The sequence below is a fragment of the Myotis yumanensis genome, unplaced genomic scaffold (assembly GCF_028538775.1).
Source record: "Myotis yumanensis isolate MYYU_CA2020_CCGP unplaced genomic scaffold, mMyoYum1.0.hap1 SCAF_3, whole genome shotgun sequence".
NCBI classification, from domain to species: Eukaryota; Metazoa; Chordata; class Mammalia; order Chiroptera; family Vespertilionidae; genus Myotis; species Myotis yumanensis.
In genome coordinates, this window is record NW_027223754.1 from 15,210,140 (window position 1) to 15,235,226 (window position 25,087).

A 25,087-nucleotide genomic window follows, 5' to 3' on the forward strand; every position below is an offset into this window, starting at 1 on the left:
CGAACCCTCAACCTTTTGGTATATGGGACGATGCTCCAACCAACTAAATCACCCAGCCAGGGCGCAAATTCAAAATCTGTTAATAGCTTAGACCCAGTTGCTACTTTCATATTCACATCACGATAAAGACAATGTTCTGAAAAAATGTATTTAACACTCTTCTGGCATTCTGAGTGGATTGAGAATTGTAATTCTACTATGGAAGTGACAGCTTCTATACTTACTTAACAAGAAAAATTGAAAACTCGGAAGGCTTTCCCTTCCCTGGAAATGACCAGTGTTAAAGAGCCACTTTACTTAAGAAGGAATCACTTAGGTACAGTGCATTAGTGGAGACAAGTTAAAAATAACCTAAATGGAGACGGCCTGAGCTGGCCAAACGCCAACAGGAAAAAGTCACCTTAATGTCAGCTCTGTCACATGGAAAACCTGTGGGGTAAGCAAATCATCATTGTCATTTGTCCCTATGACTTCACTGTGGTCGGATGAGGTTCAGACTTTGTGTGGAACTGGTAGGTGAAGCAGGAGTTAAGAATATGACTGGATGTGCTAAGGTCCTGAGGTCAAGTCCTATCTCTGCCACTCTCTAGTCCAGTGATGGCAAAGCTATGACACGCATGTCAGAGGTGACACACAAACTCATTTTTTTGGTTGATTTTTCTTTGTTAAATGGCATTTAAATATATAAAATAAATATCAAAAATATAAGTCTTTGTTTTACTATGGTTGCAAATATCAAAAAATTTCTATGTGTGACACGGCACCAGAGTTAAGTTAGGGTTTTTCAAAATGCTGACACGCCGAGCTCAAAAGGTTTGCCATCACTGCTCTAGTCCTATTATGGAACACATCTGTTCCCAAAACCTTGGATGATATCTCACTTGTGCTTTTGCCCGATACATTAGCCATTTAGTTTAACGGATCTAAGATTCCAGGGCTCCATTTGTATCTTTAGATGATTATTTCAGAGAGAAAACAAACACAGGAAATGACTTCCCCAGGACCCTAGAGTTAAGCAGTATTTGAGTACAAAACCCACAGAGCATTTCTGCTTCCCCACACAATGTTTTGTGTACCATAAAAAAATGTTTATTTTCGCCCTGACCAGTGTGGCTCAGTTGACTGGAGCATCATCCCATATACCAAAAGGTTGCAGGTTCGATTCCTGGCCAGGGCACCTACCCAGGCTGGGAGGCAACCTATATGTTTTTCTCTCACGTCAATGTTTCTCTCTCTCCCTCCCCCTCCCCCTCTCTCTCCCCCTCCCTCTCCCCCTCCCTCTCTCTCTCCCTCTCCCTCTTCCTCTCCCTCTCCCTCTCCCCTCCCCTCTCTCTCAAATCAATAAAACATATCCTTAGGCAAGGATTTTTTTTTTAAGTTTATTTTCACACTACCTTAAATTTTATTTCCTATACTTCCCATACCTCTAGAGTATTAAACATTGGGATTGGTCCTGACCATGAATGCTACCTGACCATAACATGCCTTTGGATTATAACCTCAGAATGTAAAAATGGAAAGGGACCCTGTAAAATGTAAACAGGGAAATGAAAGTATTGGGAACTCTTTTTTGCTCCTCTGATCTGGGGAAATGAGGCTTTAGCCCTCTGCCATGCCCTTGCCCACTGTGCCAGCTCCTGAACAAAGAGGTGCAGCCCATCTCCAAGGGGCTGAATCTCCTGGTCACATGTCTGAGAAGCCAGCCTGCTCTCTGAGCTCCCGCGCCTGCGGGAGTGGTGGGTGAGGGGATGGTAGTAGTGAGTACCATCCATCTCTTGTATTAGTCAGAGAGGTCCTATGCTAAATAAATAGGCACTGAACTCAATATTTAGGCCAATTTTAATAAAAGCCCGTGGCACATAATTTAACATTAGAAATAGCTGAGGTTGATCCGTTTTCAGTACCAAGGTATTATTTATTTTAATCACTTTTATAAAAATCTTTCTAATATGTACCACATACCTTTTATGTCTTTCTAGACAGCCTATAATGAACACATTTTTTCTTGATGACACAGGGGCAAATTATAACAAAGTATTACAGAGCGGCGCTGCTCCGGGGGCCTTACAGTGTGGGCATCTCCGCTGAGTGCACGAAGCTCTGGGTGCCCTGCCTGCCCTCAGCAACCACTTCTCACTCTGTCCCCGTAAGCTCTTCTGCTCTCAAATGTGTTGCTTTTGATTGGCTTTGGGCTTAAAACAAAACAAAACAAAACAAAAAACAGGAAACAAAATCTTTTTTGTTGCTGTTAATCCTCACCCGAGGATATTTTTCCACTGATTTGTATGAAGAGTGGAAGAGAGAGAAAAAGACAGAGAGAAACATCAATGTGAGAGAAATACATTGATTGGTTGCCCCCTGCACAGGGCCCGGGCCCGGGAGGAGCCTGCAACCAAGGTACGTGCCCTTGGTCTGCAGGCCAATACTCTATCCACTGAGCCAAACCGGCTAGGGCAACGAAATCTTTTGAAATCCTACCTAAAATATGAAGAAAGGGTCATCAGAGGGGTCAGCTTTGGATAAACGTGGTGACTTCTATACTGACCACTCTTGGGCCTTCTTGGTTCTGAGTCGTGATCTGGCTGCTGGCAAAGGCTTGCTGCACCTGTGACCTCCTGCTAAGGCCTTGGGCGCTGGCCCTCTGTCCGCCTCTGCTTTTTTTGTTTTGTTTTGTTTTGTTAATCCTCACACGAGGATATTTTTCCATTGACTTTTAGAGAGCATGGAAGAGGGGGAGAGACAGGGAGATAGAAACATCAATGTGAGAGACAAATAGAGTGTTTGCCTCCCACATGCACCCCAACCAGGGCCGGGGATTGAGCCTGCAACTGAGGTATGTGCCCTTGACCAGAATGGAATCTGGGACCCTTCAGTCTGCAGGCTGATGCTCTAACCATTGAGCAAAACCGGCTAGGGCTGCCTCTGCTTTTTAACCAGAACTCCCAAAACGATCTCCTTGCTGTGTGTTCACTTCAATGCTACTTCTGTTTCGTTTATCCTGAGCTCCTAATAGCTTGGATCTTGTAGTTCCTTCCACTGTCTGTAGCAACCCACACCTGCTTAATACTTATGAAAACCAATTCCGGGGGAGGGTTTGAATGTTTACATCACGCACAGAGCTTTCAATTCTAAGTGCCACAATTATGAAAGCTGCACAGAAGTAGGAAAATACATCAGTTGAAAGAATGTTCTAATTTGCAGACAGCTTGCATGTATTTTATCAGACTATACTTGACATTTTAAGCTTTCTTGTGTCAGTAAGTTATACTTCTCCTAGCAGCAGGAGTTATTAAGTCTGTGCCCAGAATAAACCAGACAGTTTTGGAAAGTTTAATTTTTTTCGGTTTTCATACTCTACTTTATGACTGTGTTTGTCTTTCCAAAAATAAGCCTATAATGATACATAGTCTCTTATTTCTAATTTAAGACTATAAATGCCATTTTTTAACCTTCACAAGGTTTCATCATAATCTGGTAAAAAGTTTCAAAAATTCAAAAATAAAAAAGACAAAAGATTTAATCTGAAACTCCTATGCAAGATGGAAATATTTCTTGATGATGGCTTGTTAAGATGAAGATTGTTAGAAATACAACACTTAATGGAGTCTAGGGTGCCACCTTCATGAGTGGAATCTTATATTCCTCAAAATTCATATGTTGAAGCTCTAACCCCTAATGTAACTGTATTTGGAGATAAGCTCTATAAGCAGGTAATCAAGGTTAAATGAGGTTGGGGCCCTGATCCAACAGGATTAGTTTACTTTTTTAAAAAAATATATATTTTATTTATTTCTTACAGAGAGGAAGGGAGAGGGATAGAGAGCCAGAAACATCAATGAGAGAGAAACATTGATCAGCTGCCTCCTGCACGCCCCCCACTGGGGATGTGCCCGCAACCAAGGCACATGCCCTTGACCGGAATCGAAGCCAGGACCCTTGAGTCCGCAGGCCGACACTCTATCCACTGAGCCAAACCGGTTCTGGCGGATTAGTTTACTTTTAAGAAGAGACACCAGAGAGCTCTCTCCATGTGCACGTAGAGGGAAGCTCATATGAGGACGCAGCGAGAAGAAGGCCATCTGCAAGCTAGGAAGAGGGCTCTTACCAGAAACCAGATCTGGGACTTAGAGCCTCCAGAACTGTAAGAAAATAAATTTCCAGTAGGCAGCTAGTTAGATGAAAGACTGGGATGAGGGGAAAAGAAGGGGAAGTATATTTTGCTTACAACAGGTAGAGGGGAACAAAAAGGGAACATTAGCTCATACCAGACAGCATGCCCCAAACTAAAAGTAATTCTAAGAAGAGCACAAGGTCAGTAGAGTACATATCGAATTTTTTACAGGGCAGCCACAATAATGAGGAAGGGGAGACTTGAAACCCTTCTAGATGGCCTCAACATCTCGGGTAGTTTAGAAACCTAAAGAATAAGGATATATAGATATACTAGAGGCCCGGTGCACTAAATTTGTGTGGGGGGGTGGGGGGCATCCCTCAGCCTGGCCTGTACCCGCTCCAATCCGGGACCCACTGGAGGATGTCCGACTGCCGGTTTAGGCCCAATCCAACTGGCAGTCGGATATCCCTCTTGCAATCTGGAACCTCTGGCTCCTAACCGCTTGCCTACCTGCCTGCCTGATCCCCCTAACTGCTCTCCCCTGCCTGCCTGATCTCCCTAACTGCTCTCCCATGCCAGCCTGATCCCCCTAACTGCCTCTGCCTCAGCCTCGTCACCATGGCTTTATCCAGAAGGATGTCTGGAAGGTCACCTGGAAGATGTCTGGCCTAATTAGCATATTACCCTTTTATTAGTATAGATAATCTTTAAGACCCCCCATTAGGTGGGGTGCTCAGACCAGCTGAGGTGCTTGCTTGTATTATATTTGAGTGTATTTTCTTCTGCAATAAAACTTCATTTACTTTGCCTGCTATTTGTTGTCCCTTGTTTGAATTCATTCCCAAGCAAGACAAGAACCAGGGTAAGGTGGGCTTGAGACCCCCGGTAACATTTTAGACATCCTGCCTGGGTCTTTGGTTATGGTAGCCCATGCTGACTAAGACACCATTTATCTTATAATATGCACAGTTATTTTACCAAGAAAGTCAAAGACATGCCATCAACTGTAAGATGTACCCCAATTCCAATGTTGAAATGTGAAATGTTAAAAAAATAAACACAATATTTAAAATAAATAGCAAAAATATGCCAAAACCGGTTTGGCTCGGTGGATAGAGCGTCGGCCTGCGGACTGAAGGGTCCCAGGTTCGATACCGGTCAAGGGCATATACCTTCGTTGCAGGCACATCCCCAGTAGGAGGTGTGCAGGAGGCAGCTGGTCGATGTTTCTCTCTCATCGATGTTTCTAACTCTCTATTCCTCTCCCTTCCTCTCTGTAAAAAATCAATAAAAATATATTTAAAAAAAAAAAATAAAAAAAAAAATAAAAAATAAATAGCAAAAATAATCCGTATGACAATAATGATGAGCTTTTTAAAGTAGCTTTTACCTGAGTAAGGCCAAATAATCTGCTCTAATCATCTTTGATTGATGGCCTCCTACATTGTTAGAAAATGAGAGGTCGTATAGCTTCATGCATGAGAAAATAGTGAAACATGGGCAAACATATAAAACCAAAGCTTAACCTTTTATTGTTTACACTAGAGGCCCGGTGCACTAAATTCATGCACGGGGGGAGGGTGGGATGGGGAAGAGGGGTCCCTCAGCCTGGCCTGTGCCCTCAGGGGATGTTCGACTGCTGGTTTGTGGGAGGCAACCAGCAGGGTGCTCGCCAGGCCCCCCTCCCCACTGCCATCTCCACTGCCACAGCTTGTCTCCTCCCTCTCAGGAGGGCAGATGCATCATAGAGACCTGTCGTTCCACCATCCCTCCGTTCAGTCAATTTGCATATTAGGGTTTTATTGTATAGGATTGAATTTACCTCCATTTCCCCAGAAAGCCTGAGCTATTGACAGATAGTGCCTTAACTCTGCTCCTACTTCACTAAGAAAATAAATTTCTCCAATTTCCCTCCTAAAAGTTAACACATGCTTTTTGTTTCAGAATTATGGGTCCTTTCAAAGGCTAGCATCTCTCCTCTGTTGATCTCTTTCCTGAGCCATTAGCCTGTCCTCTCTCTTCCCACCCTCAGCCTCTCTCCCCATGGCCTTCGCTCCTCAGTCAGCAGAGATCGAGTTCCCTCTCCTTAAATAAAAACAGAAAACCACACACAAATGCAAGCCGTTCCCAGACCCTGCTTCTGCCCTCATGCTTTAAACACTCTTTTTTCTTTTTCAAGAGGGGTCCATAAGCCTTGCTCTCTTCCTCCTCCTCTACCCTCCTTTGTATAAAGTGCCACACAGCCCACTCGATGTCACGAGTCCCTAGGGTTTCCCTGCCACATGCCTCTCTCACTAGGTTTCATAGCAACGGCACTCGAGAAAAAACTACGATTGAATTCCACAGGATGGTCATTTTGCTGGTTGAGAATCTACTCCTTCTGAAGCCAATGGTCATCCAGCAAACAAGAAACCTCCAACAGCAAAGGTGCCTCTCAGATGAAGGATTAATGATGTGAGGAAGCACGAAAGGTGGAAAATAGTATCATGCTGACGTGGTGGGGCCAAGGAAAATAGCAGCTGTGTGTGGAATGACATTTAAGCTCCGTGGCCTATTGGTGAAAACCAATGCCATTGGCTTCATTTATAAATACCTGAGAGTCAACCAGTAAGGGAAAGAAAACTATATTATTTGTTTCTTAAGGACTAAGGACTAGAACCCACCTATGCTAATTCTATAAACCCAGAGTCCACCACGTCACAACACAGTTTAAAGAACCAGATCTAGGAAAACAGGAGTCAGTCAGCCACAGCTTTCTCTAAAGTAGTTGTTGCACAAAGTTTTCAGAAACCTGTATAAATACTTGAGTGATTGCTATTGACCTGTAATCAAATTTCCATGTCAAAATATAATGTAATTTCCCTCTCCATTTTTACATTATTCAACCAGTCTTCAATTTTCTGTTTGAATGGATGAATCATAACACACAGCACACTGGGAATAATTCAAAACACCAAACTAAGTGGTTAAAGTTTATAACCTGACAATTGAATCAGGGCATATCTTGCCTCCAGCACAGAAAGCCAGAGTGTTAAATTGACCTGCTTTTAGCTGCAGATGTGGTAGGATTTCTAGTAGCTTCTGCTATTTATTTATTTATTTATTTATTTATGTATTTATTATTTTTAAATATATTTTTATTGATTTCAAAGAGGAAGGGAGAGGGAGAGAGAGATGGAAACATCAATGATGAGAGAGAATCATTGACTAGCTGCCTCCTGCACACCCTCCTATTGGGGATTGAGCCCACAACCCTGGCATGTACCCTTGACTGGAACCGAATCCAGGACCCTTTAGTCCGCAGGCTGATGCTCTATCCACTGAGCCAAACCACCTAGGGCAGCTTCTGCTTTTTAAAGATTCACTATCATTCTAATGTGGTATCCTATACATAAACCCAACAATTTTATGCCAGAATATGTCATCGTAATGAGAATAAAAAGCTTCTGCAGGCACATACTGTCAATTCATTTCCAAAGGCCCACATTTTAACAAGTAGAATAGACAAATTATACAACAAAAGATCATAAATTACTTTGGCTAGAAAAATATCTTTAAAAATAGCTGGCTCTGTGGACTGAAGGGTCCTGGGTTCAATTCCGGTCAAGGGCACATGCCTAGGTTGCGGGCTTGATCCCCAGTGGGGGCATGCAGGAGGCAGCCAATCAATGATTCTTTCTTGTCATTGATGCTTCTCTCTCTCTCTCTCTCCCTCTCCTTTCCTCTCTGAAATAAATGAAAATATATTTTAAAAATAATTAACTAAATAAAAAGAGCTGGCTCAACATTCTTCTACATATACTGCATACAAATGAGTGTGAACATGTGCTTAAACAGCCTTTTTAAGGTGATGGCATATAGTGTAGCCCACTTTTCCATGGTCATGTAGGAACCACAACATTCGTTCCTAGCAAAACAAGATCTAGGTCTGTATTTCTGCCACCTCAATGCAAATCCATCAGAGCTTCCTGCATGGGGAATCCAGCCAATGCCTGAGCAGGAAAAATGAATGGCAGAAGGTTGGGGGGCCTTGATGATGATCGGCCTTGCAGCCTCCGGACAGGCATTTGCTCTGGTTTCAGGCTTGTCTATCACTGAATTCTGTGGGCCTAGGCCAGTGGTCGGCAAACCGCGGCTCGCGAGCCACATGCGGCTCTTTGGCCCCTTGAATGTGACTCTTCCACAAAATACCACGTGGGGGCGCGCACGTACAGTGCGATGGAAACTTCGTGGCCCATGCACAGAAGTCGGTTTTTGGCCTGGGCGAGTCTATTTTGAAGAAGTGGCGTTAGAAGAAGTGGGGGGTGTCGGTTGGTCGGGTGACAGGAGATGCGGCGGGGGGGGGGCGGGGGGGGGGGAGGTACATTGTTTTGAGGTACGTTCCTTCGTTCCCTGAGGTTGACCCCTTCCAACTCGCCCATCCACACTCGTCTATCTGAAACAAGTATATACAAGACAAGTGTGGATGGGAGAGTTGGAAGGGGTCGACCTTAGCGAACGTACCTCAATCAGATTGAGGACGTTTTTAGCAAAGGCCAGCTTAGGAGTACCCTAATTAAGTTAATAACAATGTACCTACCTATATAGTTTAAGTTAAAAAAATTTGGCTCTCAAAAGAAATTTCAATTGTTGTACTGTTGATATTTGGCTCTGTTGACTAATGAGTTTGCTGACCACTGGTCTAGGCCCTTAATCAACATGAAACTGGGTGGCAAGGAATAGTTTGCTCAGAAGTCTGATTCAGTGCATCTTCCCACCTGCTAGGAGCGTGGGGAAATGTGTGCATGTAGGGTGCAGAGGAGAAGGTTAGATGTTCAGCAGGGATTAGACTGACAGTATTGCTCACGTTTATTAATTTCCTTGACTTGGCACTCTGTTCCCACCACCTGACACGTCACCACCTCGAGCCCTTACGTTAACATTTTCTACATCTTCCACTCTAGCACCAGGTGAAGTGCTTGTGTATATGTATTTTTTATTGATTTCAGAGAGGAAAAGAGGGAGAGAGAGAAATAGAAACATCAGTAATGGGAATCATTGATCAGCTGCCTTCTGCACACCCCCTACTGGGGATCAAGCCCACAACCTGGGCATATGCCCTGACCAGGAATTGAACCATGACCTCCTGATTCACAGGTCGGTGTTCAATCATTGAGCCACGCCAGCTGGGCTTATTTTAAGCAATTTTTAATATCTTGCATTAGTGTTGAATGTTGGCAATACTGATGAACCAATATTGATACATTATTAACAACAAATACCCATAGTTTATATTAGGGTTCACTCTTTGTATTGTAAAGTTCTATGGGTTTTCCAAATGCATAATGTCATGTACCCACAATTTTTGTATCACTGCCCTAAAAATCCCCTGTGCTCTACTTACTCATCTGGCCTCCCCCTCAAAAACCCTGGCAACTACTAATCTTTTTACTGTCTCTACAGTTTTGCCTTTTAAAGAATGTCAGATAGTTGAACTCATACAGTACTTAACCTTTTCAGATTGTTTTTTTTCACTTAGCAATATTCATTAAGGTTCCTCCATGTCTTTTTGTGGCTTGGCAGATGTTGTCATTGCTGAATAACTGTATGGGAATACCATGGCTCATCTATCCACTCACCTACTGACTGAAGGACATCTTGGTTAGTTCCAATTTTTGGTAATTATGAATAAAGCTGATGAAACAACCCTGTGCAGTTTTCATATGGACCTGCCTGCTGATTTTTCAGTCCTCACCCATACAGGGGCAGTTTAATGAGAGCTGACACTATTCATTATGGACACTATTCATTCTGGAAAGCAGAAGATATTCACATTGGGGCCATTTTCCCCCTCAAAGCTCTGTATTACCTATTGGCTTTCAGCTATCATTTCTGATTGACAGATAACTTCTGCAGATGTATTTTCTGAAGCTTGGTTACTTCTAATGACTAAAAGGTTATCAAGTTCCTTCAAGGGTACTGTTATAGATAAGCGAGTTTCCTCTATTGACTACATAGAGGGCTGACATCTGTCATAGAGACTTAAAGAGAGAGCCCAGCTGGCATGGCTCAGTAGTTGAGCATCGACCTAAGAACCAGGAGGTCACGGTTCGATTCCCAGTCAGAGCACATGCCTGGGTTGTGGGCTCGATCCCCAGTAGGGAGCATGTAGGGGGCAGCCAATCAATGATTCTCTCTCATCATTGATGTTTCTATCTCTCGCTGCCTCTCCCTTCTTCTCTGAAATCAATAAAAAATATATTTAAAAAAGAAAAAATAAAGAAAAAAGAGCGAGAGAGCAATACACCTTCCTTATTTGTTTCAGACATGTCAACAATACTTGCCAGGACTGAAAATCCCCAGTGGAAATAAAAGTACTTAAAGTTTCAGACAAAGGGTTATATATTGATGCTTCTATATTCATAAAGGGATTGTCTAAATTGAGCTCAGACACATTAATATTCTTAATATTGACATTCTGATCTCTACTTCCACAACCAAAGCAAGAATATTTTTCTTTGTATCAGAACGTCCACATTCTGCTGTAGCCTGTCTCCTTTCATCTCAGCTTCCAAATCAACAGGTAGTTGCTGGTCCTGTTGCCTGTTTCCAGGAAGTTCGTGGTCCCCTGTGTTACCAAGATGTCCTTGGTCATTCTGTTGTTAACCACATGCTGTTGATCTTCTAGTGTTTTGGTTGCATCATTCAGTTAACCCTGATTCTGACATTTTAGATGCTGGTCCCTTTCACTTAGAAACATCTGCATAATGCATAGGGGTACTTGTGAGAGAAAAACTAGCTTCTTTTCTTGTGTGGGGATGAAAATTGAGGACCTGGGTGTTTTGTTCAGCAGGCAGTTTGTTTATTTTTTAAATATATATATATTTTTATTGATTTTAGAGAGGAAGGGAGAGGGAGAGAGAGATAGAAACATAAAACAATGACAAAGAATCATCAATTGGCTCCCTCTTGCACGCTCCCTATTGGGGATCGAGCCCACAAACCTGGCATGTGACTTGACTGGGAATTGAACAGTGACCCCCCTGGTTCATAGGCCAACGTTCCAACACTGAGCCACACTGGCCGGGCAGGCAGTTTCTTTAGAGTATCTGCAACAGCTGCTTTTTTCTGATGAATTTTGCAGAGCCATAGCAGGACTCCTGTCTGACAGAGTACTGCGCTGAGGAAGTATGACCAGAAAGATCTTGTAGGGCAGGAATGAGGAACCTTTTGTCTGCCATGGGCCACGTGGACATTTATAACATCATTTGCAGGCCATACGAAATTATTACCTTTAAAATTAGCCTGCTGCCCTAGCCGGTTTGGCTCAGTGGATCGGTCTCGGGTTCGATTCCGATTAAGGGCACATACCTGGGTTGTGGGCTCAATCCCCAGTAGGGGGCATGCAGGAGGCAACCTATCAATGATTCTCTCTCATCATTGGTGTTTCTGTCTCTCTCTCCCTCTCCATTCCTCTCTGAAATAAAAATATTTAAAAATAATAATAATAAATAAAATATAGCCTACTATATTTGGTCATTTAATTAACTCACCCCTAATGCCTTGGCAGGGCCAGACAAAATGATTTCACAGGCCTTATATGGCCTGCAGGCTGGACGTACCCAACCCCTGCAGTAAAGGAAAAGGGATGTTTTTCCCTCACTACTTTTAATTTTTTTCATTTAAAAAAAAATCAGATTTGAAAGCAAGGGTTCACAGAGATATCTGCACACCCATGTTCATACCAACACTATTCAAAATTGCCAAATGGGGCAACTCAAGTGTCCATCTACAAATGAATGAATAAACAAAACATGGTATATACATACAATGAAATGGTATTCAACTGAAAAAAGAAACTCTGACACATGCTACAACATGGATAAACCTTGAGGACTTTATTAGACTCAGTGAAATAAACCAGACAAAAAAGGACAAATACTGCTTGATTCCACTGATGTAAGACAGACTAGTCAAATCCATAGAGATGAGAAGTAGAATGTTGGTGTTTCAATGAACTCCACTTTTTACCTCACCAGACAGAACACAACACTTTCTCTTTGAAAAAGCCACTGTTCTCCACACGGTGATAAGAGTCCCCAATCACCAAAACCCTTTACTGCTCTCCCCTCCAGACCACCAGCCTCTCAAGGGCAGAGCCACACATCTTGCACCAATTCCAGTACAAAGAGCTTCCATATCCAGAGTCAGCGAATAAACAAATCATTCAGTGATGTTCAAATACTAGTCTTGCCTGGTTCTCCTCAAATTTGGCTTTGAAAAAATATACAAAAAATCTTGTGCTCTCTTTACCCACTTTAATTCAGCACATTGGTAATCGCAGATTTGGATGTTTTTCTATTACATAATACACTTAGCAAATCAAAGGCTCATTTTGATTTTTGATCCATAAAAGGAGTTGTGTCCTATCCCTTAATCTTTAACTTAGCCCCATAGAGCTAAAGACAAGAATTCATGACTCTTATAATCCAATGGGAGGAAAATCCAGCTTTTTCTCTTGCATGTTTGCTTGCATGAATGAAAGAGGAAAATTAGGAGTGGGGAGGAGATGCTGAAATTAGAGAGTTCATTAATATGCTACTATAACAGAAATATTAATACTACTTCTTTTCCCTTATAATTAATCAAATCTATACTAATAAAAGGGTAATATGCAAATTAACCATCACTCCATGACAAAGATGGTGGTGCCTATAGCCACAAAGATGGCAGCACCGGCCAGAGCCACGGAGCCAACCGCTTGACTTCCCACAAGCCCTAGCGGGCCACCGAGGGCCGGCCTCTGGGTGGCAGCCACGGAGCCGGCAGGAGCGGGTGGGAGGCGGCTCCAGCCCAGAGTGAAGGCGGAAGGCAACAGCCAGAGTGAAGGCCTGGGTCCCGGGTGCCAGAGGGAAGCCGGTGCCGGCAGCCAGGGGAAGGAAGGCCTATCCTTGCACAAATCTTCGTGCATCGGGCCTCTAGTGAAAATATAATGTTAGATTTAAACAGTGCCATCCTGAGAATACACTATAAATGGGGTTTAAGAACAACAGCCTGGTAGGGACTGGAGACCACTACTCTTCACATGAGCTTGCCTGGATGTTCCGGATGGCAATCCACCAAGGGTGGGCAGCAGCAGGACCTATGTCACAGCTTCTCAGAGTGGGGCTCAGCCTTCTCAGCTCCAGACTCCGGAAGTGAATCAGTCTCTAAGCTCTTGAATAGACAGTCCAACGGGATACATGTCCTTATTTTGTATATTTCAAATTATCCTATATATATGGTTTTTGTTGTTATTGTTAATCCCCACCTAAGGATATTTTTTCCTCATTGATTTTTAGAGAGAAACATAGATGTGAGAGAGACACATCGATTGGTTGCCTCCATGGGGGTGCTGGGGATTAAGCCTGCAACCAAGGGATGTGTCCTTGACTGGAATCAAACCTGTGATCCTTCAGTCCTCGGGCTGATGCTCTAACCACTGAGCAAACAACTAGGGCTATATATGGTTTTAAAGTCAGGCAGTAATGCAAAGAGCTCACAGTGAATTATGGTCTAGGTCCGTGGTCAGCAAACTGCGGCTCGCGAGCCACATGCGGCCCTTTGGCCCCTTGAGTGTGGCTCTTCCTAAGCCTTAGGAGTACCCTAATTAAGTTAATAACAATGTACCTACCTATATAGTTTAAGTTTAAAAAATCTGGTTCTCAAAAGAAATTTTAATCGTTGTACTGTTGATATTTGGCTCTGTTGACTAATGAGTTTGCCGACCACTGGTCTAGGTTCTGGTCAGCTAAACAGTTGATTGCAAATATCCTTTTTTTAATTCAATGGAGTAGTCTGAAAAAAAATCCAAGGTAAGATGTTTATAAAAAGGAATTAAGAGTTCTACTGAGACTAATTCTTAACCGAAAAAAAAGAAAATGTGTGTCACAGCCCAGACCTACGGTTCCCACCTCATTGACACATGTTTCCTTCTTCAAAGACACTGTTCTTTCCACAGTCCTTGCTAGAGGGAAGTACCCAAAGTGAATGAGGTCAACTCCTTTTGGAGACCTCTTGGCCAGAGGTCTATGCTATCTATCTTATGACATCAAGAGAAGAGAATTGTGCCCGGCCGGTGTGGCTCAGGGGTTGAGCATCGACCTGTGAATCAGGAGGTCATGGTCTGATTCCTGGTCAGGGCACATTCCTAGGTTGTGAACTCACTACCCAGTGTAGGCATGCAGGAGGCAGCTGGTCAATGATTCTCTCTCATCATTGATGCTTCTCTCTCTCTCTCCCTCTCCCTTTCTCTCTGAAATCAATAAAAATATATTTTTTAAAAAAGAAGAGAATCACAAAAACTGAAGGACATTCAACTGCTCACTTAGTACCTCTCCAAGTTCAGCCCTAGCAGGGACTGAAATATGCTAGAATCAGGCTTGCTATTTAGTTCCTTCAGTCTGTCCTTAAATAAATCTCCAGAGTCTTAATACTTTCATGCCACTCTCCTCAGAACACTTCCTAATTTATCTATGAGTAAAGATGCAAGATGGCACAGACAAGTTCTGACAGCCGCATCTCAACAATGCATTATACCAAGCGCTGAATGACAGTGAGAGCCTCACTCAATTCCTATCTAAAACATAATTCAGGACATCAAGATGCAGCAAACACAAGGATTTAGTTGCCTTTCCCCTCCTCCCCTCCAACATTAAGCTCCTGTCTATTGCCAGACTTGTCTGGCCCTTCATGCCGTCTTCAAAGCAGTGACAACGTCCTCATCATAACGTGTTTCAGATTTTGGAAACTAGCCTTCTAAAGGTGCATACGAATTCTTTACAAGTGAAATGCACATAAGTATTCATATATTCACTTATCAGAAATGCTCTGAGAGCCCAGCTGGCGTGGTGCAGTGGTTGAGCATCGACCTATGAACTGGGAGGTCCCGGTTCGATTCCCGGTCAGTCAGGGCACATGCCCCAGTTGCCGGCTCGATCCCCTGTGTGGGGCCTGCAGGGGACAGCCGCTCAATGATTCTCTCTCATCATTGATGTTTATATCTCTTGCTCTCTCCCTCTCCCTTCCTCTCTAAAATCAATAAAACTATATTAAAAAAAAGAAATATCCTGAGGTATAATACATTCTTTATGGTCCTTAATCACCATAAGATTTGGCTTTAGAGGTACACATGGACAGAGACTGAAGGTTGCCCATCGGTTTCAAGGCAGAGTTAAGCATGAAGATAGCATTTTCAACCTCACCTCCCTCCAATAAATAAAATTGTATTATAACCTTTGAACTACCTTGATGCTTTAGCCATATTAAGAACACACACAAAAGGACCAATTATTTCCAAAGAACATCGTTAGAGTAATTGAATCTTTCTAGAAAGAGGATTTTTTTTTAAATCTAGAAAAGAGTTTATAAAGAGTGTCCCTCTCAAATCTGATCAAATGCATTCATAGTGCAGTATCTCTCTGGAGCAGTTTCCTTGCCCAGGAGGCACTTTCCAAATGGCCAAGGTGTCCTTTGGAAGGCATGAGCTTTGACCTATGAACCAGGAGGTCACAGTTTGATTCCCGGTCAGGGCACATGCCCAGGGTTGTGGGCTTGATCTCCAGTAGCAGGCATGCAGGAGGCAGCTGATAGATGATTCTCTCTCATCATTGATGCTTCTATCTCTCTCTCCTTCTCCCTTCCTCTCTGAAATCAATAAAAGTATATTAAAAAGGAAGAAGTCATGGGCTATTTTCCCCTTCGGGCGACTCTATGCCTCCCTCACCAATCTGAGTCTGGTACACTCAGCCAGCTGTCAAGGACAGAAAAAATCTACAATTCTTCCTTCCCTAAACTTCAGAACAAATTAACTATTTATTAGCCAGTAATGTCATCCAAGGATTCGGTAGGATTACAAGTCACACCAATAATAGTATTTTTAGTGGCTGAAACAAGGGGCTAAATGCCAATCGTTACCTGTAAGATTGCCAATAACCATAAACACAAAACGATATAGATATACACTGGCTCTTTGCCCACACGAACTGTTCCATGAGCATTTACATGCATGCATGCCAACCAACATACAAAGCTGTGCACGTAAATATTTATAACCTTACCCCCTTTCTATATAAAGCATTGCACGCTTATCACATGTATCATAAAGAGCCCAGATAATACCCCAAAACATAAATATTAGCAAACATTATGCAAATCCTACCATCCCATCTTGATATGCATTCTTAAGCTGTATTTTTGCCATCCTCTTTGACTGTTTCAGTCAGTTCTTTCAGCTCAACTAAAAAATATTCTGAAAAACTTTCTGACTTCCAGTCATCTTAGTTCACCGCCTGCTGCTAGTTAAAAATCCATTCCCAAATGAGAGCTTCTACAGGAAAGGATTCACACGCACTCCAGGAAACAGACATTCATTTTCACCTTCAAGACACCAAGCACGTCCCCTGCAGCTCAGAGCTCCGATTTGCCCGGTGGACCTCGGAGGCACATTCCGCAGTCCCCATCTGCAGGGCAGGCTCGCCTGTTTTGATCACGTCTAAGTTTTCCAGGTAAACAGGTCACCCTCGGCGACAGGGACGACAAAAGAAACTCACCCAGGCGGCCAGACTCCAGTCCCGGGCGCTCGCAAGTGAGCCGACCTGTCGCGCCCCCTCCTCCCGGCCCCGGAGGGAGGGCAGGCGCAGGGCCGGCTGAACTAGGCTGGACAGCAGGCTTCCCGCCGCTCCCCTCTGCAGACCATTGTTAGAGCCGCGGTCGGCGAGCTTCCTGCACCGAATGGGGGCGGGAAGCTCCACCGAACCGAATAGTTGCAATGCTCTCCCGCAGCCGGGGAGGAAAAGCTGCTTTTGCATCAGAGGCGGAGGCTGTACCAGGTGTAACTTCCACCCCGTGACCTATTTTAGAGTGTGAGAATGAAAGCAGTAAGAAAAAATAGACGGAAGGTGCGCGGCGGAGCTGGGCGCCGTGGGCGCGGGGGCCCGAGTGGGAGCGCGCGTGCGCCCGGGCGCAGATCGGGGCTACGGAAGAGAAGTTGCAGCCAGGGCCCTGGAGGGAGGCCTCCGGGGCAGTGGATCCGCGGGCAGAGCCGGGGGGTGGCCCCTCCGCAAGCTCCTCCTCCCGCCGTGGCCCGATCCCGGCTGCGCCCCGCCCTTCTCCGGGCACGCCCCGCGCGGGAAGCGCTGCTGGGAGGGGAGGGGTGGGGGGGCTCGGGGGCCTTCAGGTGGTCGGGGCATCAGCAGCTGGGCGACCGCCCGCAGTTCCGGGAGCGCAGTTCCCCGCCCCCATTGCCATCCCCGCCTCCCGGACCCACCCTCTCCTTCCCGGAGGTGTCCCGAGGACAGCCTCGGAGAGGCGTGGGGCGTGGAGCAGAGCCCGGGGAGTGTCCCTCCCCGCTAGTCAGTTGCAACGCCCCGCCCAAAAGTGCCGGGGAAGTGAGGCTCTGCCGCGGGATGGGGGGGACCTTCCTGCTTCCTCCCCGCGCCCTTCTGGTTTCTCCTTCCTGGCGTGGCCCGTCCACACGGAGAGGACGCCGAGGCGAATACACCTGGTCCGCCGGGAGCGCAGCAACGCAATACCTGACAACAACGTGACGCTTAACCTTAGCGCGTCTTTTCACGTGTGTTCCTTGCAAACAACTACTTCAGGGGAAATGTCCCCATTGCGCACCTTGGATAACTGAACACCAAAGGGGCTAAGTCCAAGGTGCCACCGCGTAGACTCTCCGGAGCTTGTCACTAAAACAGGATGCTCAATCTGTTAGGAGTTTTGCAAAACTAGCCCCATCAAAATAGCATCTATATGGGAAGGTGGGGTGGGACTTAGGTTAGAAGGTTCTACCTAAAATCTTTCTGCTGGGTCCTTAGCATGATAATCTTCAACCTCTATTATTAAACAACTTAGTAATGACCAGGGGCCTGTGTACTTTCAAAGATGCTAGTGCCCAATATTGGAAAATTAGCATGTTCAGTAACTGCTCTGCTGCTCTTGCGTGGGAGGCGATGCTCCTGGCTTCATGGGTGTGGGGGGACTTCATGTTGTTTTTCCAGGCGTGTTGTGTGTGTGTGTGGTTGGTTGTTTTGTGTGTGTGTGTGGGGGGGGGGGAGCCAATTGTAAGTGTATGTCTCACATAGACACTGGTGAACTAAGAGGGAGTGGAGGTCAGCATATATGGTTTGATTCTGGAATAGTTATCTAGTGCCACGGTATATTGGTGTAGGGAGGAAACCTTCGCTTGGGCATCTTTATCACTATGCCCAGGATATTCAAATTGACATTTCCTTTTTCTATAAATGTCATCTTTTTGCATATAAAAAGAAAAGCAAAAAATCATGAGCCTGGTTTTACACGTTCTTCTGGAGTTGAATGCCAGCCCACAGAAGTGCCACTGCTCATTTCTGTTTCCATTCAATGGAGCTACAGCAACCATCCCTCCTGCGATGCAGATACATACTGGATACTGTGATAGTCCTTGCCTCTTCTAACAGTGCAATAGGAGAAAGCACACCTAAATGAGTATAGTATAGTGCATGGTACATACACAGCAGGTGCCTAATAAATACCTGTTGAGTGAATGAGATCTCAACGGAATGTGATAAATACAAAAGTAGCTTGGTTTAAATTCTGCAGGAAAACATGAGGGAAACCAATTATAGGTGAGGTGGTCAGGGAAGGCATCCTGGAGGTGGTGACAGGTGCCAGATTTTGATATGAACGGGCTTAGGAATGAAAGTGAGGAAGTATGTTTGCTATGCTTTCAGGACATGCAGAGGCAGAGGTTCCTAACCATTTGTAGGTAATAGGCCCGTGTGAGAATCTGATAGAAGCTTTGGAACTCTCCTGTATAAAAAATAAAAAATATGTACATACATTTCCTGAGATTTCACAGACTGGCTAAAGCAGATCTGTGGAATCCCTAGAGGTCTGTGGGCTTGAGTTATCATTTTCTTATTTGGAGGCAGGAAAAAAATAAAGAGATTACTTTCTTTGAGGCCATCATAGGAGGCATTTCCATGGCCACTAACAGAATTTGCGTAATGGCTGAAGGAATGTGAAGAAAAATGTTCTATAAAGAAAATGTATACACTTGGAAGCATTTCCTCTTTGAAGCTGAACCTTGTAACATTTTTGTTCCTTTGTACATGAGAATTTCACTTTCATCTTTCAACAAAAGGGGGAAGACATAGACAAAATATGACTGTCAGACATTGGCAGTGGCCGATCCTAAGTGGGTACATGGAAGGGGTTATTATATTATTATCTCCTCATTTGTGATGTTTGATAATTTTCATGAAAAAAAATTAAATGATTTTTACTCTCAGATAGACATAACCAATCCTATGACATTTCTTAACTTAGCTTCTTAAAATGGACATTTTGTATTAAGGAAAAAAGGAAACAAAACAATAACAAGTATACTAGTGATGCCAACATAAGATTACTAATAAATGCAGTCTCCATAGAAACAGTGGGGTTTTCTCTTATAATTAATCATGAAGTGTGTAACAATGTTTTCAAGTGTTCTGTTTCTTTCTAAACTTGCACTTTATTTTATATTGCTTAGTTAAATCAGTTCCATTATTACATATATACTATTGTATTGCTGTATATAATTATGTAATAATAAATATCTATATATATATAAAAGCTTACGCGACCATCCGACCATTAGACCATCTGACCAGTAGCTATGACGTGCACTGACCACCAGGGGGCAGATGCTCAATGCAGGAGCTGCCAAGCTGTGGTGACTTGGCAGCTGTGGTTCTCAGGTGATGCACCTGAAACCAGAGAGGAGGGAGTCCAATTCCGGGCTGTGTCACCTGAGAACCACCCTCTCGCAATTTGGGACCCTTTGGGGGATGTCGGAGAGCGGGTTTTGGCCTGATCCCCACGGGCCAGGCCAAGGGACCCAACCCGGTGCATGTGCACCGGGCCTCTAGTATAGTATATTACTACATCTGATTGTTAGTATGTTGTTTAGCCAACTCCATTCGTTTATTCACTCTCTGTGTCTAGCACACAGCTTTTGGGGAGCAGATCGTGGGCCGTGGTTCTCTGAGTGCTTGTCCTGCCCTCCTTTGAGAAAGACAGTGGCAGTGCTCCCTTACATATGGGGTGCCATACTACCCATCATGGGACTAACTCAGCCAAAGATTCGTGACCACCAGAAGGTACTATCTAGTTTGTCCTGTGGCCTACAAGGCAGAGGCCAAAGAAGGTTGCCAAATAGATGATCAGTACCAATCAGATTCCCCTCCCCCCATGTCTTACAGGCAAGATTTGGATTTGAACCCAGGCAGTGAGTGCTCCAGGGCCTGTGTTCCTACCCACTCTGTTCACTGCCCCCGGAGAAGCAAAAACACAGTTAAGTGAGCTGCATGCATGACCGAGTGGCACTGTAGGAGCAATGGATGCCTTGACAATTGAGAGGCTCACCTTACCATAGGACCCGGGGCTGCTGTGTTTCCATGTCGGTCTTCCAGCACCTTCTGAATCGCTCATGGCTGTGGACATTATGACTTGCCCTTCCTTACTTCCTCTTGCAGTCTCATGACAAAGTGATGTCAAGGTAGATAACCCGTTTCTTTTTTTACAACCTCCATGAGCACAACTGCACGATAGCACATGATTGTTTCTACCGCTGCCAGTACAGGAAGCGCTATCCTGTCTACCATCTGAGTGGCCTTCTTTCCTCCTCATAAAACACGGGAGACACCTTCTTAGAGATGTTATCTGAAAGCAAATGTTTACAAATCAAATCACATTTTCCAATTGACTTTTTTTTTTTTGTAAAATAAATCTTTTCCCACAAAAATAACATTTTCCCTTGGAACCATTATGAAAATTATATCCAGAATTTAGCGGCTATTATTTTTAACTGCTTACTTAATGGAATTATGGAAGGAAATAGAATCAGTAAATACGATAACCAAATTATTTCATGTCCCTTCTGCTTGAGGTCTATTACCAACTTTCCATTGCTTACTCAATTCCACAAATCCATGGAGTAGGGTACAGCACCCCTCTCAGCCTGGCCCCAATGCACTTCCTGGGGCTCAGGGAAAATCGTAAGATCTCTCCAGCATATGCAGCCCTCAACTTCACACTTCTAGTTTCTTAAATTATGGCATTTACTAGTATATAGAAATCCAGCTAAGTTATTTTCTTAGAGCGTTGGACCATTATTTATTTTATCCTCATTGCCTATCACAGTTCTTAGCACTTAGAGCTCAATGCATATATTGAATCTCATTCATTTTATTATTATTATTTTATTGCTTAAAGTATTACAAAGGATATTACATATGTGTCCCTTTTTTTCCCCCGCCCTTGACAATCCCCTGGCCTCCCCTACCCCTCAGTGTCTTATGTCCATTGGTTATGCTTATATGCATGCATACAAGTCCTTCAGTTGATCTCTTACCCCCCTCCCTCCTGCCCTCCAACCCTCCCCGGCCTCGTTCATTTTCATATGTTACAATGAGTTTCAAAATCTGTTGCATGATGCTTATGTAACTCTTTCATTCATTTCCGCTCTGAGCATCAACTACATAAAGCCCCGATCAAAGAACTGGCTGTTGAACCATTTTGGATCCTTATCTAGTCTTACTAGAATGAAGACTTTGAAAAATATTGCTGTGTTTTTACCCACATTTCTCCTCCTTTCTAAGTCATTCCATATTTATTGAATAATTGTAACTAGTTTAGCACGATACTACCTTGGTGTGTTTATTTATTCAACCAAGTCTTCATTGAAGACTTGGGGATGATGTGCCAGGCACTGTGCTAGGAAAACAATGGTGAGCAAAACAAATAAAAGACCCAACCTCCTAGAACTTATGGTTTAGTGGGATGACAGGCATTAGTCACACAACCACGTGTACTACAAACAAAATGCGTGATGCCAAACTGAAACAAGTGTCAGGAAGGCAAATCACAGCGTGTCATGCGAGCTCAGGTGTCCCTGTCTCTCCTAGAGGGGACATGGGTGTAGGATTCGTCTTTGTGGCCTCGGTTTAGCCCAGAGCTGTGCGTATGGAGGTGATCAACAAGTTTTTGTTGAGGGAACATATGCATCTACTTCTGACATATAAGTGCAGGACGCTTTCTGTATGGCACAGAACTGAATACAGTACACAGCAGGCATTCAAACCCTCACATGCTGATCTCAACACACTGCCACTTCATGCTGTTTGCTTTTGTTTCCATGACCACAGTCCATGGTCTTCTATCTCCAAACGCATCCTGTTTTCTTTGCCAGCATGACAGCATGTAACTTCTTGTTATCCTAGTAGCATGGTCAAGAACATCCTTTACTTTATAGCAAAAGTTCTCATACACACTAATACTTTGCTCTTCTCACCACCACACATCCATGAGCCCTCTTCCTTATAGCTCATAAAGTTTGCTGAAGATATAAAATATTGTTTCTTTTGTCACACGGGAAACTGGGTCACCCTGCACTATCCTTTATGTCATTTTCCGACTTCCCTCCCTCTCTGTAGTGATTTGGGTATTACTTCTGCATCCTTTTCTCTTGATTGCTGCCATGTTGCTCTTCCATCGTCTTCTACTTGTGATCTTGTAGTTTCTGGAGTCAGCTTTTTGCTGGAACGGGAAGTGACACATGTCTCCTTGTTTATTTTATATCTTTGTTTTTAATGGCATTATTGCAGAATTCTTTCTCAAGAAGCACTCTCAGATAAGAATCTCAGGTCTGATTTTTTTCCCCCAGTGTGTTGTTTGTTTTTGGCTTGGAATGGGCAGAGCATGGGAAATATGGAATATTTCTCATGGTAGAGAAAGAAAGACTAAACAATAAACTCCAACAACAGAGGATGTGTCATATATTTTAAAAAATGAACATCCAGGATGTAGAAAAATACAGAGCCGTTATTTTGAAGACAATTCAAAGACCTGGAAAACAATATGCTAAATGAAAAAGCTTTTGGATCACTTTTGCATTAAATTTTGTAAATATTTAATATTTACATGTATTGGGAGAAAATACTAGACAAATATACCAGAATATTAATAGTGGTTTTATCTGAGTGATGAAACTTTTATTATCATATTCTTCTGCATATTTCTTGAGGGAAAGAGACTACATGTAGTTTTGGAGCAAAGTTTATCCCTAATTGTAGTCACAACTCTGTCCTCATGGACTTTATTGATATTGTATGCCTGCTGCTACTGATCAACTGTGTGAGAAGCAGTATCAGCATGTGGAAAGTCCTCTTGTTCCTTTAAAGAAAAAAAAGGATTTTAAATTCTCAAGAGCAAAAGTGGCAGTAAATCCAGCTGTTCTAAGTATGGAAGCCACAATGACCACAGCATTTATTTACCAAAAAACTATTCGTGGTAAGTGAATGACACAGTCATCTGTGTCCTATCTTGTAGCTAAATTACTTGTTGTATTTACATCATGTTTGTTAGGTAAAGTCAAATGTCTTCTCCTTGGCTAAGTATCTTCATTGCAACTACCTACCTAATGGTAACCTTGAGTTTATGTGAAAGTCAGCTCTAGGAATAATAGAGAAGTAGATATACTCTGTGTGAGTGTGCGTGAGTGCACGTTTGCACCTCTCTCTCTCTCTCTCTCTCTCTCTCTCGTGTGTGTGTGTGTTTGTGTGTAATTACTAGAGATTTGATATTCTGGGGGAAATGGTGGGTGAATTTTGAAGTGGTTTTTATTTTTCTTTGATGATATTTTTGGGGTACAACTTTTGAAAAAATTAGTATTTTAAGTTAGGTACTAATACATGTTACTAGACGTTAACTTGCTGTACAATTGTTTCAGAAAATTGTGCAATAAGAAAATTTTGCTAAAAAAATTTGCACTCGTCAGAGTATAATTCTTATCTTCTGGGAATAAACAAGACAAAGGCCCTTTACAGGGAAGAACATTGAGACTCAACAAGAGGAAAAGATGCCTGAAGTTGAAACTGCCTGAAAGCAGGGCTTCTTCAAGGCGTACAGTTGTTATTGTCATCTCTGGACAGGCAGGTGAAGGGCCAGCCCACTGGGCACCGATGTTTGCAGAGGAAATCCTGCTTCGGAGAGCAGGTCAGGCCCTGGAAACACCTCAACATCTGCCCCGGGTTGGCATCCTCTGATGTAGTGTTGACAAAGGATGTTGAGAAAGGGTGGAACACCAGGTCTCTGCAGGTGTGTGGACAAAGAACGAGGCTGATATTATCACAACACAGCCTTCGAAATTCTTGCTTCTCTTTCCTTCTCCGGATGGCTTCATCTTCTGTAGAATGGGGACGAAGCTGGTTGTGTTTGGATATAGTCGTGAAGCCAAGATATAAACTAACGTGGCAAAGCTTGCCTCATCCCCTTTTTCAAGGAGTTCAGCTGAGACCAGGGCAGAAACTATGCCGTAGAGACCAGGAAGAACCTGGCACAGAAAATCAGGGGGAATAGGTCTGGCATAAGGCTGTGCTCATACCTGCTGTCCTGGATTTTGTACTTCCTTTTGCCCATTTAACATGAAAGAAGAAAAGGAAGTAAAATGAGGAAATAAAGATAATCAGTAGGGGAAGGAGTCTTGAGTTAGGGTGGTGAGCACACAATACAATATACAGAAGATCTATGATAGACTTGTACACCTGAAACCTATATCATCTAATAACTAATGTCCACCTCAATAAATTCAATTTAAAGAAAGATAATCAGTAGGAAGGTAATCAAAAGCATAAAAATCTAACTGAGTAATCAAAACCACCACAAAAGTCCAGATAAGGTGTTTGGGGGGCGGGGGGGGGGGGGGGGAGGGTTGTGGTGTTTTTGTGTTTGTTTGTTTTTTGTCTGAAAGCAAAACAAATAGATATTATACAACAAGAATAACAAAACAGAAAAAATTATTTCCCTAAGAGGAAGAGTGCAAGTGGAATGCCCAGAAGTTGAAGTCCCTGCTAAGGGCAGTCAGGTGGGGAAGTCCATTTTCTATTGTTGCAGGAGCAAACCCGCCCATCATTTTGGAGAGTGGCTCTC

At 43.5% G+C, this 25,087-nt stretch overlaps 1 protein-coding gene across 7 annotated transcripts in view; it reads right to left on the reverse strand.

Moving 5' to 3' along the window:
* Positions 1-17,114, reverse strand: part of TRMT9B (tRNA methyltransferase 9B (putative)) — a 48,324-nt gene extending 31,210 nt beyond the window's left edge. For 6 of the 7 annotated variants that reach the window (XR_011470728.1, XR_011470727.1, XR_011470726.1 and 3 more), the window contains exon 1: positions 16,511-17,114. The gene's annotated coding sequence lies outside the window, so the exon portion shown is untranslated. The remainder of the gene's footprint in view (positions 1-16,510) is intronic. The other variant, XM_070408312.1, reaches the window with a different exon arrangement.
* Positions 17,115-25,087: the final 7,973 nt, after the last annotated feature.